Source organism: Astyanax mexicanus, chromosome 8 (assembly GCF_023375975.1).
Source record: "Astyanax mexicanus isolate ESR-SI-001 chromosome 8, AstMex3_surface, whole genome shotgun sequence".
Lineage (NCBI taxonomy): Eukaryota > Metazoa > Chordata > Actinopteri > Characiformes > Acestrorhamphidae > Astyanax > Astyanax mexicanus.
This window is the reverse complement of record NC_064415.1, coordinates 57296640-57310595: the sequence shown is the minus strand read 5'-3', so window position 1 is coordinate 57310595 and position 13956 is coordinate 57296640. Positions and strand designations below refer to the sequence as shown.

Below are 13956 nucleotides of genomic sequence, written 5' to 3'. Positions count from 1 at the left end.
GTATCTCCACCCACCAGCGTTTCTCCTGAAGTTGAAGGTACTAGCCAGGAGTTTGTTTGTGTCGCGATGTTCTTTGCTATCTTACACCCCGTCAACAGTATTCATTATTTTCACGCCTTGTGCCCACACTGTTAAAATAGCATCAGAGTTTAGGAATAAATCCACACTGATGGGTGTCGTGGTCTGGAAGTGAGGTGTGTTCAGGTAAATTTCTGCCATGTTTCTATCTTGGCGGTGGAAAATATATATAGGTGCACCACTGACTCATTAAAACCCTCACAACAGTCAACAGTCAAAGTCCATTCCTATAGGTGCTCCCACCGCGTATACACCCCTGCTCGTTACACAGACGCATGGCAGAGCACAAACCCAACTTTTAACTCAACAATAAACAAAATAAAGAATAAAATAACATTACTGTTCCCTTAAAAATATTCAGTATTCTCTGCTGAGATGCGCAAAAGCACCGCGCTGTTAAGATACGAACGCACCAAAGTCAGACCTCATCTGACTCTTAAAGGGAATGACGACAAGAACATTGATATTTTATTATCACTCAGAATCTACTAAGCTTTAAGCTGGAAGCTCTATAGCTTTTTTCTGAGTTTTTTTTTTACTGAAGACCACAGTAAAATACAGACATTATGCATATACCACATTAAACAGTATAGCTTATCCTACTTAAGCTACTTAAGATTACTTGTCATGGTTAAGAGTCCTTAGGTCAGATAGTATTAATGAATAGATCAATAACTTACAAATAAGAAAATATTCTAAATCTAAATTATGTCTATGTTTGCATCTCAAATGAAGATTTATTTGAGTAACTTATGCAAATATAAGATGTAAGAGATATACACTATTTACAGCATCTCTGACTGACTGATGTTTATTAAAGGACACTGCTGTTAGTTCACTGCAGATATCTGCGTGATCTTGCGTGAGGGGTCACTCGCTCACAGCTGCTCCAGAGCGCCCTGTTCTGTTAGCGATGCTCGCTGCGTCAGCACTGACTGCACCTCAAAGTGCTTCACTAATTATTCTGGATACTTTTGGACATGTATAGAGTCTCAGTGATTTTAATGCAGAAGCAGGTCCTGATTATAATACTGAAGAGCGTCTGTCTCTGGAAGATGATTGCCTTCAGAATAACAACAATATTTCAGGATGTTTTTTATATTCATTGAAATTGCAGAGACAGACAGTGGAAAGCACTAGAGTGCTCCATCTTGGATTATTGTAATTAAGGCTGTAATTGGAGAGCTCAGGGGAACCACTCACAGAGCTGCTGTTTCTGGTCTTAGTTTATTAGATGATCTCAGGCTCTGAGGTCACCTTCATCAGAAATTATACTCTGATTTATAAAACAGCAAACAGTGCAGCCGCTTTTCCATCAGCGAGTCACCTGCTGCTACCCGAGGTCTAAAAAAAAACATTTTTGTTCTTTCTTACTGGCCACATTATTAGAAACACCTATTTTTGTCCTTCCTTACGGGTCACTTTATTAGAAACACAAATTTTCTATTCTTTCTTATTGGCCACTTTATTAGAAACACATATTTTTGTGCATGATCACTGGCTACCATATTAAAAAAAACTTTTGTTCTTTCTTACTGAACACTTTATTAAAAACACCTATTTCTATGCTTCCTTACTGGCCACTATATTAGAAACACCTATTTTTGTTTTTTTCTTATTGGCCACTTTATTAGAAACACCTATTTTTGTTCTTCTTGACTGACAACTTGCTTATGACCCCTTAATTTATGCTTTTACTCATTGGCCACTTTATTAGAAACCCCTACATTTGCTTTTACTGGCCACTTTATTAGAAACACCTATTTTTGTACTATCTTACTGGCCACTTTATATCAGAAACACCTACTTTAGTTTTTTCTTACAGGCCACTTTATTAGAAACACCTACTTTTTTCTTCCTTTCTGGCCACTTTATTAGAAACACCTATTTTGTTCTTCTTCACTGACAACTTGCTTATGACCCCTTAATTTATGCTTCCACTTATTGGCCACTTTATTAGAAACGCCTACTTTTGTTCTTTCTTACTGGACAATTTATTAGAAACACCTGCTTTTGTTCTTTTCTTACTGGACACTTTATTAGAAACACCTTCTTTTATTATTCCTTACTGGCCACTTTATTAGAACACCTACTTTAGTTCATTCGTACTGGCCACTTCATTAGAAACACCTATTTCTATGCTTCCTTACTGGCCACTTTATCAGAAACACCTACATTATTGCTTCATTACTGGCCACTTTATTAGAAACACTTATTTTTGTTTTTTTCTTATTGGCCACTTTATTGGAAACACCTACTTTTGTTCTTCTTCTTTAACATCTTGCTTAAAACCACTTCATTTATGCTTCCATTTATTGGCGGTTTTATTAGAAACCCCTAGTTTACTACTTTTTTCTCAGTTTATGATAAACTCTTTTCGTGTTTCTGGTGGGAACTGGGTTGTGTGTGTTGATCGGTGTTACTGGTTGATGAATATTTGATCAGGTAAAGCAGTATCAGGGACAGTATCAGTAGTGTGAGTAGTGTCAGTGGGTCCTGGCGGTGACTCAGCGCCTCTCTGTTTTCCGGGTCTGGGAGTCAGTTTTCACGCTGAGCTTTACCTCCCTCGTAACTCTTCACCCCGGGTGGCGGGGCTGCGAGCCAATACACTGACCTTAATTAATTGCCCGAAGGTAGCGGCCCAGAATAGAGTGACATTCAGAAGGACGGGGGCCTGTGGATACGGCTGCCTTTTGTACAGGAGCGGCGGCGTATTGACTTTAGCTGTGTGCTCAGCTGAGGAGCACAGCTGGGGGATGGAGAGACTCCGAAACAACCTGCTGATGTTTACAGAGCTGCAGACACAACATGTGACGACCTGACTGAGAACAGAGAGGCCTGACAGACCCTGATCTACACCGACTAACAAATAAACAGAGCCGCGTTTCCAAGAGAATTAGAATAGAAATTGAAATGAAAAGTGAAGAGTATTTGGGTTGTTGTTCCAACACTACAAGTGAACTACAAGTAGTTTGATGCTATAGCATCAAAGGAATTGGGCTGTATTAGGACCATAATTTAATTTATGGAACAAAATACAATGTGGGCTTTTTTGCCAGTAGACGTTGGGTTATTCCACCTGAATATTTTGGTCTGAATGAACAGAATTTGGGCTTTAGCACCAAAATAATATCTGCCATTATACCAAAATAATTTTGACTGTACTACCAACAGAATTTCAGTTGTAGAAGTAAATACTACTTCAACCAAACAGACTTCAGGCTGTATTACCAACAGAATCTGGGTATAATTCCTAGAAAACCCAGGTTGTATTATCAAACTTATAAACTTTGGACTATAGTACTAAAATACTTTGAGCTACAGTATCAAGAGTATTATATCTATATTTCCAAGAGAATATAGGACTTATTATTAATCTATTTTGATCTGTACTACCAACAAACCTTGAGCTGTTGTACCAACAGAACCTGTTTTCTTGACCCAAACAGACTTTGGGCTGTTTTACAAACAGTTGTGTCTTATTTCCAATAAACTTTGAGCGATAGTACTAAAATACTTTGAGCTATAGTATCAGGAGGATTCTATCTATATTTCCAAGAGAAAATATGCATCATCTCATTTGAGCTGTACTACCAAAAAACTTTGGTCTGTAGTATCAAGAGACTTAGGTCTACATTGTCATCAGATGTGGGTTGTATTTTCAACACATTTTGGGCTGTTTTGCCAACAGTATTTGGGCTGTAGTATTAACCAATTTTGGGACCATATTATCAATCAAACATTGGGTTGAATGGGCTACCAAACTTTGCTGAAAGTCTGGGTAGTATGACCAACAGATGTGCTGTAGTACCAATACATTTGAGACTGTGGACCTTATTCTCAGCAGATTTGAAGCGTCTGAAGCCTCGACTCTCTCATTCTCATTCTCCTGACAGTAATACGTCTTCTTCTCATTTTTTTTCTGCATGCATAATGAAATGTAAATGGCGTCATGATTAACAAACTGCAGTTCTGGCTGCTGAGGAACCTCGTATTCTTACACAATGTGGCAAGAAATTGTGTCGGTAGTGACTACAAATCCCTGCTTAGCTGCTGTGGATTTTTCTCTTCACAATAAAGCGAGTGTAGCCAGAATTTCAGCGCTGAGCTCTGCTGACCCGGTGAGGTCTCGTCTGCTCGGCTGAAGAGCCTCTCTTACACGGAACTGGTGCCATAAAATCCCTCCTCATCCTCGCTCATCCCTATCTGTCCCTTACATGATATTTCTCAGGGATGTTCTCCTAATCTCCAGACATTTCTGGATGTGTTCATCCACTGAGAAGTAGAGTGGTGTGAAAACGTGTTAACCCCTTCATGATTTCTTATTTTTTGCATGTTTTTCACTTGTAATTGTAAGCTGAGTTCAATTTCTCTAGTCACCTCCTGTTCTCAATCAAGAAATCACTTAAATAGAACTGACCTGGCAAAGTAAAGTAGACCATCAGTCTGGGAAAAAAGGTTATAAAGTAATTTCTAAAGCTTTGGGGCTCCAATGAACCACAGTGAGATCCATTATCCACAAATGACAAAAACATGGAACAGTGGTGAACCTTCCCAGGAGTGACCGGCTGCCCTAAATTACTCCAAGAGTGCAGTGACGACTCATCCAAGAGGTCACAAATGAACCTACAACCACATCCAAACAACTGCAGGCCTTAATTAAGGTCAGCGTTCATGACTCCACCAAAAGAAGAAGAAGAAACCACTGCTAAGCAAAAAGAGCATTATGGCTCGTCTCAATTTGGCCAAAAAACACTTTTTCACCCACTGTACATGTCTTGTCTTGCTGTACAGAATTGTCAGTTTGTGGCTGGTAAAGATTTCTGCAATTTTCAGAGATTAATAACATAATATATCAGATCCTCTATGTGTTTCCACACTTCAGTTCGAAGTACATTTGTAATAAATTAACTATTAACATCACTTTCATAGGCCCTACAGTAGAACCCTGTGGAATGCCAAAAAAACTCCAAATAGTTTACAATAATTACAATTGCAATTAGTTGCAAATGAATCACTTGACAAAATTGACAGAGCCTGGTAAAGCATTGAAAGTTTAAGTTACTGATATAACAGAAGAAAGATTACATTTTATTTTGCCATAGTTTATGCTCTCTTTCTTTCTCTCTCTCTTTTTCCATCTCTCTATCACACTCTCATGGTCATGCACACACAAGCACACACACAGCTGATGATAGGTTTCCTCTTTTCAAGCTGTTGAGTGTGCAGTATGGAGCTAGACTCTCAGTTAAACTCAGAAACATGACAATATTGTAGTTTAAAAAGCATCAAAACTACACTGAGATATTATAATACAGTAAATCTGCCCTGAGACATTATAAAACCGCTATAGCCCATGCCTATGAATTCCAGTCCTGGCCCTGAAGAACCCCCTGTGATGACCTTCAACTCAGGAAAGGGCTTGATAATAATCTGATTAACTGGACCAGGTTGTTGGGAGCAGGGTAAACACTAAAATGTGCAGAGCTCACATGGTTTGTTGAACATCGGAATCTTAAAAATCCCTGTTCTTCATGTTTAAATAAAATTAATGTCCCTAAATTAGATTAAAATGCCTAAAATTTGGTCATCTTACAGGATTACTGATTTCTTTGCTGGAGGTGGGGATTGGTAACAGTTTCTCTGTCAGGTTTGTTAGTAATTTTCACCTGTGAGTTCCTCCATCTCCTCCCTCTCCTCCTCATGTAGCAGCACCTGTATTCAGCCGAGGTGTGATGTGAGCGGTAGACGTTTGGGAGTGTGAGAGACGTAGCCGGCGTCGCTCGTGATGACGGGAGTGGAACGGCGTCTCAGGAGACAGCAGGAGGAAATGTTAACATGCTATTCTCGTCTGTCCTTTACTTCTGTTGTTTCTGACGGGGCTTTGAAATCGCTTTATTTGAGTCGGGGTGAGAAAGTGAGCTCAGCGTAGCGCTGAATATTTGATATCCCCCTTCAAAGCAGGATTACTTCTCGCTCTCGTCTTTCATAGCGCTGTTCTCTCGCACTTCAAGGAACTGTCACAACTCCTGGTGAAAACGGCTCAACGCCAGGAGACATAAAAAAAAGCCTCACATCAGCAACTTTGATATCTAAGGGGAAGTTATTTATAGAGTCCTGAAGCTCTGGCACCAAATAATCCCATGGATGGGCTTCAGTTTAGGGGAGCCTGGGCCGAGCAGGTACCTCGCTGGGTTCTGGAGGAAGTGGAACGCGAGAACGTGAGCAGGTCTGAATGGGATTTGATGGGCGGACGTTGGCCGGGAATGTTTTGGCTGAGTCATTATGAAATATGGCGTTGGGACTGACGCCAGGCAGCAGCAGCATCAGCCTGTCGTATTAGAGCCAATCTGTCACGCGATACACTGCAGCCTGCCTGTGCCAGCAGTCCCTACTGACTACACACACACACACACACACTTTACACACACACACACACACACGTACTGTACACACGCGATGATCAGGCTGTCTTCAGAGTGTCCACTGGTTTCATGAGGTCGGCTCATTTTTCACTCACCTTTTTCAATGATTCCGAAACTCTACCTTACATATTATCACAAACTATATCATCATAATAATATGTAACAGCTTCAGTCATGTCTGTTTCTGTTGACACTAGGTTAGTTAGTTTCTACAAGAGTTCATTTTTATGAAAAATAATTTAATGCATACTGTATTGCCCAAAAACAATAATCCATAAGTTGCAGTATACAAAAGTGGGCAAGGCCTAGTAGCCCAAATAGGTATATAGTATAGTATAATATAGTGTAGTGTATTGTAGTACAGTATAGTGTGCTGTAGTATTGTATAGTGTAATATAGTGTATTGTAGTATAGTGTAATACATTGTAATATAGTGTATTGTAGTATAGTATAGTGTTTTGTAGTGTAGTATAGTATATTGTAGTACAGTATAGTACACTGTAGTATAGTGTAGTAAAGTGTAATAGAGTACATTGTAGAGTAGTGTATTATAGTGTAGTATAGTATATTGTAGTACATTGTAGCATAGTGTAGTATAGTACAGTGTAGTATAGTGTAGTACATTGTAGTGTATAGGATATTGTAGCATAGTATAGTATATTGTAGTATAGTATAGTACACTGTAGTAAAGTGTAGTATAGTACATTGTAGTATAGTGTATTGTAATGTAGTATAGTATATTGTACATTGTAGCAAAGTGTAGTATAGTACAGTGTAGTATAGTGTAGTACATTGTAGTGTATAGGATATTGTAGCATAGTATAGTATATTGTAGTATAGTATAGTACAGTGTAGTATAGAGTAGTAATGTTTAGTATAGTACATAGTATTGTAATGTAGTATAGTGTAGGGTAGTATAGTGTATTGTTATATAGCATAGTGTAAGACATTGTAATATAGTGTAGGGTAGTATAGTGTGAGACAGTGTAGTGTAGTATAGTATAGTGTAGTACATTATAGTATAGTATAGTGTAATACAGAACAGTGTAATATAGTATAAATATACTCATATAAAGAGGGTTCTTCAGTGGTACATTAGGTGGCGCTCTCTAACAGCATTCTACTGTATATGAGCTGTGGTCACTGTGCTTTATTCTGAGTGAGTATCTACACAGTTCTCATTTCTAGAGCATCTTTATCAGTAATGTACTCTGCAGCTCATGTCCTCAGCACTGCAGTGGAGGACACGTGTATCCAGGTCATCGGAAGCTGGTGTCCAGGACCAGCGCCAGGCCTGCAGGATGAGCTTCTGGGCCACAGGGCTCAGCAGAACCCATTTAAACCACACAGAAATCAGAGTTTCTATTCAGAGGAGGTTAAAGAGGAGGAGCTTCAGTCTGCTCTGCTTCCTCCAGAGCAGGAGAGCAGATCCTGATGTAGTTAAAACCCAACAGGAAAACGTCTCACACTGTTACAATCAGCATCACTGACACACAACACTACACCACTTCAGCCTCCTGAGCAGGCCACTTTATCAGAAACACCCCCCTCACAGCTCCGGTCTGTAAATCTACACCTACTGTATATAGTGTATAGAGGAGCTGTAGAATAGGTGTTTCTAACAAAGTGGCCAGTAAAGAATCATAAAAGAACAGTAGATGTTTCTAATAAAGTGGCCAGTGAAGAAACATAAAATTACAGTAGGTTAGGTGTTTCTAATAAAGTGGCCAGTGAGGAATCACAAAAAGGTTGTTGGTTAGGTGTTTCTAATAAAGTGGCCAGAGAGGAAACACAAAGTTACAGTAGGTTAGGTGTTTCTAAAAATGTGGCCAGTGAAGAAACACAAAAGTACAGTAGGTGTTTCTAATAAAGTGGCCAGTTAGGGAGCACAAATGTGGGTGTTTCTAATAAAGTGGCCAGTGAGAAAACATAAAAGTACAGTAGGATAGGTGTTTCTAATAAAGTGGCCAATAAGGAATCACAAAAGTGCAGTATGTTAGATGTTTCTAATAAAGTGGCCAGAGAGGAAACACAAAAAGTACAGTAGGTTAGGTGTCTCCAATAAAATGGCCAATTGGGCAGCACAGATATGGGTGTTTCTAATAAAGTGTCCAGTGAGGAAACAAAATTACAGTAGGTGTTTCTGATAAATTAGCCACACAGGGGGTCTGTCCTCATTCTCCTGGCTGTTTGTAATCATGTGGGGTCTGAGGGGTCGGCTCTGATGCTCAGCTGGGGGCTGGTTGCTATGGTTTCAGGGGTTGACGGGGTAGGGCAGCATCCTGTGTGTCGTTGTTTTCTTTATTTTGTCCTCTCTGCACAGATTGTGTCCGAGGATGATGCAACCGCACACACTCACAGCCATAACCTGCCAGGATAACTGATGACATCATCAGCATTCTGCTCCCGCAAACTGATCCAGATTGTGGAGAGAGAGAGAGAGAGAGAGAGAGAGAGAGAGAGAGAGGGAGAAAGAGAGAGAGAGTTTTGGGGGATTATTTAAAAAAATAAAAAAATAAAAAGATTACAGCTGAATTTTAATGCTGTTTTATCTGGCAGCAGTATTACAGTCAATCCTGCATAAATCACGACATTCAGCTTTCCCAAAAATAAAGTATTAAATCTTGCAGTTGCAGCACACCAACCTTCACACAAACATAACATAACACCCAACTTTTCTCTTTTTAAAAGTACAACATTAAGGTATTAGATCCTGATCTAATTCTCATAATTTTGGGGCTATTGAAAGTTATATTGACACTTAGAAAACCCCAACAGGAGCTACTATCATATGCCCTCATTACAGCAAAGAAAAATATATTTGGAAGGGCTTGGAAAAGGACAGATTTCTCTAGTAAGGTGTGGAGCTAATACGATTCACACCGTCTTGTAGTCCTTCTGGGCTCTAAGCTGTCTCCATGTATGAAAACGTATTAGTTCTGCTTGAGATGCACAGAAAAGAAGACTTTTATAGTATTCTACTATGAAATCTATATAGCAAATAAATCCAATTAACTACAATATATATATATATATATATTTTAATATAGATATATTTTTTTCATCGCATTGGAAGCCTGTGTGTAGTATTTTATATTTTATATTGACCTTTTTATTTCATAAACAATCCCTAAACAAGAAAAAACATTGATTAAAACATGTTCTAAATTAAATTAAATTTGTAAAAATTAAATGTTACTTTGCCTACTTTTTTTCCTGTGTTTTTGCAGTGAGTGGGGCAAACACACTTTCATTGGTTTATTAACTTATATATATATATATATATATATATATATATATATATATATATATATATATATATATATTATTTTTTTTAGTATTATTACTATTATATTTTTACGATTTTAATCATATAATAATAATAATATTATAATTATATTATAATATAATAATGAGCTGACACAATGGTCTAGTTCAAATCCAGGGTCATGATGCTTCCCCATCAGCAGCCAGAATCCGAGAGAGCACAATGGGTCTTGCTCTTGCTTTTCTTATTGATGCCTTATTGATTACCATTAATTATAATTATGCATTGATTGTAATTTATAATACTGAAACTGCAACATCCTAATGATGAGGATGATGAAGATAATGATGAAGGTAGGGTATATAGGGGAGGAGCGGTGGTCCTCGGCTCCTGCCTCCTTGAGTTCTCTGTCACTGAAAATCGATCTGTTTTCTACGCTTTGCAGCCTCCCAAGAGCTGTTTAACACAGCCATCAATCACCCACAAGCTCCGCCCCCCGGCAGCACAGAGCCTGTAATCAGTCATCCCCAGACTCCGCCCCGACAGCTGCTGACAGCCTGTCAATAACAGAGGGAGGTCGTTTCTCACTCAGCAGACTAATGTCCTGCCATCACTTCACTGCCTGATAAACCTTAGATCAGGGTTAGATAACCACCCCCCCGACACCACAGCAACCCCCTGCTCCGCTGCCAGCCGTGAGGTAACAGACGGATTTTACAGAAGGAGGACGGCGTGTGTTTGGTAACTCTCAGCTTTGCGTAATGGGATGTTCTTTACGCTCACTGATGTTCAATATGAGCCAGATGAGGATTAAAGGATGACTTTCTGCACTGTTTTGTCTTTTACCTCATATTGTAAACTTAAAATCAACTCAACTGTGAATAAGAGAGCACCTAAAAATGATTGAAAGTCTCTGGAATATAATCAAGAGGAAGATGGATGATCACAAACCATCAAACCACCAAACTGAACTGCTTGAATTTTTACACCAGGAGTAAAGCAGCATAAAGTTATCCAAAAGCAGTGTGTAAGACTGGTGGAGGAGAACATGATGCCAAGATGCATGAAAAAAAACCTGTGATTGACAACCAGGGTTATTCCAAGAAATATTGATTATTTTTGAACTCTTCAAACTTTATGAATATGAACTTGTTGTTTTCTTTGCTTTATTATTTGAGGTCTGAAAGCTCTGCATCTTTTTTGTTATTTCAGTCATTTCTCATTTTCTGTAAATAAATGCTCTAAATGAGAATATTTTTATTTGGAATTTGGGAGAAATGTTGTCTGTAGTTTATAGAATTAAACAACAATGTTCATTTTACTCAAATATAAACCTATAAATAGCAAAATCAGAGAAACTGATTCAGAAATTATTTTTTCCAGTGCTGTATGTACTGTACGTTCTGGCAGCTTCTGTAGTGAAGAGTTTATCTGAGTGTAGCATCGAGGGAAAGACACTCAGGCCTACTTCTGAATTCTCCAAACTGCAGCACTTTCACTGACTGTTCTGGTTCAGGTTGAAACGTGTCGTTTTTCTCCTGGAGGCCTTTTTACTGGGTCTTTGCTTTGGAGTGATAAATCTTCTTCTACAGCATCTCCTAATCCTCTCTCTCTCTCTCTCTCTCTCTTTAGAGCCATTTTCTGGGCTTGTCCCCAAAGCTCTCTGCAGTTGGAGAACTTTCTCTCTCTCTCTCTCTCTCTCTCTCTCTCTCTATCTCTCTCTGTCTCTCTCTCTATCTCTCTCTCTGGGCTAAGAATAGCCAGCTGTATTTCCTCCCTGATCCACTTCCACTCTACAAACTCTGGGAGAAGTTTAGTGGGCCAGCGCGAGAGCAGCTCTCCGTATGGCTTTCTGGTGCGACAGCAACCTGCAACAAACACGGGCGTATTTTTTATTCATGTTTAGCATGAGCGTCCACAGGCCTTCACTTTAAACAAACTCCAACACCTGAAAAATTCATGATGTGTGTTCAACGTTCAGCGATTAGCGTTCGGTCGAGGATGGAGGTGAACGTCTCACACGTTCACGTTTAATCACTATTAGGAATAGTTATACAGTATGTGGTGGTACACATAACACAGTTTACATACAAAGATAGTTGCACCCAGAAAGTGGGTAGTCTTAGAGAATGGTAGTTGCACACCATTCTGCTTTTGTCTTGGTGGAAACGACCATTGAATTTCTGTGGAGAGTAGTGATGGCATATTTACTTTTAAATATGCCATTTGTAATGATCTATCTCTATCATTTACCAATGACCTTTACTTTAAAAAGCGAGACATGAACATTTTTAGGCTAATTATTTTAGGAAGAGGTGAAAAAAATGAAAAAATGAATGGAAAATGTTTGATATTTACAGTAATAATTATTCTGCCTTTGGGCTAATGTTTTAAGTAGCATATCATTAAAATGGTGGAGGGATACATATGTAATACGCAGAGCATCGCTTGGCAAACTGAATTATTTGGATTTGCCACTGTTCATACTACCATCAACATTACACAAACCCTCACAGTTCATCTAAAACCCTAAATCATATAGAATGTAAAATAATGTCTGGTGCAGTTCCCCTTTAAGGCTTAATAATCCAGCTGTGAAACACTGCTACCCTTGTAGTGCTTCAGTGTGTGTGTGTGTGTGTGTGTTTTGAATCAGGGACAAAAGCAGTGCACTGAAGGCCACAGATGAGATTCCTCTAGATGCAGTTCATTCTTTCCACCACTGGAGGCGCTCTTACTCCAGCCTGAACACCATACTGTTCTGCAACCCTGCTGTAATAAAGTACAGTAGGTGTTTCTATTAAAGTGGCCAGAGAGGAAACACAAAAGTACAGTAGATGTTTCTGATAAAGTGGCCAGTGAAAAAGCAAAAATACACACATTAAAAATAAATAAAATACAATTTTAATAAAAGTTTTTTTTAAATATATATCTTTACTTCTTTTTATTTTTTTGAGGAAAAAATAACCCCAGACGATTATTTAGCTTAATTAACTGCATATAGATCTATAAAATAAGGACGAAAGGAAAACATAGAAAAGCATTTATTTTCAAGCTCATTTTCTAACATGTAAGGTTAGTGTTTTGGCGCCAAAACTGCTGTAACTCAGAGCTGATAACTAATCAACCCAACCGGGTCAGAAATAATGAATTATTAGTTAAAATATGCTTCAATACTCGCTTTAAACACAAAGAAGTGTGACTAGAACTGATATTAAACTTAATTGTGTCATTAACTTGTCTCAAAAATCCTTATATTTGCTTAAAACAGCACTTTTCTGCAGAGCTCCTCAACTTTGTTTACTTCCTGGAACTTCCTGTGGAGCTACAGGAGCCGCGGAGGGATAATTAAAGGAAAAAAAAAACACGCAGTTGCCAAAATAAAAGCACAAAAAAAATAACCTTTTAATAACCTTTAAAGCACATCAACTAACCTCCAACAGGAGTATAAAACTATATAATAAAAGTCCCTTTTGTTCACTAAAGGTTAATATAAGAATAAGTTTGTAGGAATTCATATTCTTTTGTGTAGTTCATTTTTTAATTATTCTTGTAGTCTTTTTAACTCCATAACATATAGGTTTTTAATAAAGTGTTCAATTAGGAAGCAAAAAGTAAAGTAGATTAGGTGTTTCCAATAAAGTGGCCAGTGAGTGGAAGCACTGAGGGCTGAATGGTGAGCATGCTGTCAGCAGGGGGCAGAATAATCCTCTTTCAGAAGAGGAGATATGAATTACTCTTATCATTTTTCATGTTCTGATATATTAATGTGTTGAGAAGCTTATCAATACTCTGCTCTTTCTCAGGATTTATTACTCGAGCAGCAGAGTTATCAGGGATTAAAGCTCTGCTGGTGTAATTATTCTGCACACCGGAGACAGAAAGCTCCAGTGTTTTTCTCCTATCCTAAGATGAAGCGGTCAGTGTACAGAGCGTTTACATTACAGCACATTAAACCGGATTAATCCTCAGTGTGTGTTCACACGGTGCTCTCAGGAGGAGCTGAGCTGCTGGTTATACAGTGGAAGTCTCTCAGAGTGAAGCGTGTGGCAGTAATGTGTCGTGTCAGTGAGGTTGTGGTTTATTGACTGGGAGATGATAGCAGGAGGCCACTGGGACTGATGGAGAACACGGGTCTGCTTCAGTCCTGAACCTCCGGCTGGATCCCTCAGACTTTTGCAAATA

At 38.7% G+C, this 13956-nt stretch overlaps 2 protein-coding genes across 3 annotated transcripts in view; one reads left to right on the top strand and one right to left on the bottom strand.

The window, feature by feature from the left end:
- The window catches only part of dpp6b (dipeptidyl-peptidase 6b), a 139547-nt gene that overhangs the window by 27888 nt on the left and 97703 nt on the right, over window positions 1-13956 (top strand). The window lies entirely within an intron of this gene.
- Window positions 10676-13956, bottom strand: part of arhgap21b (Rho GTPase activating protein 21b) — a 162414-nt gene continuing 159133 nt past the window's right edge. Inside the window, exon 27 of the transcript XR_007440252.1 lies at window positions 10676-10846. The gene's annotated coding sequence lies outside the window, so the exon portion shown is untranslated. The remainder of the gene's footprint in view (window positions 10847-13956) is intronic.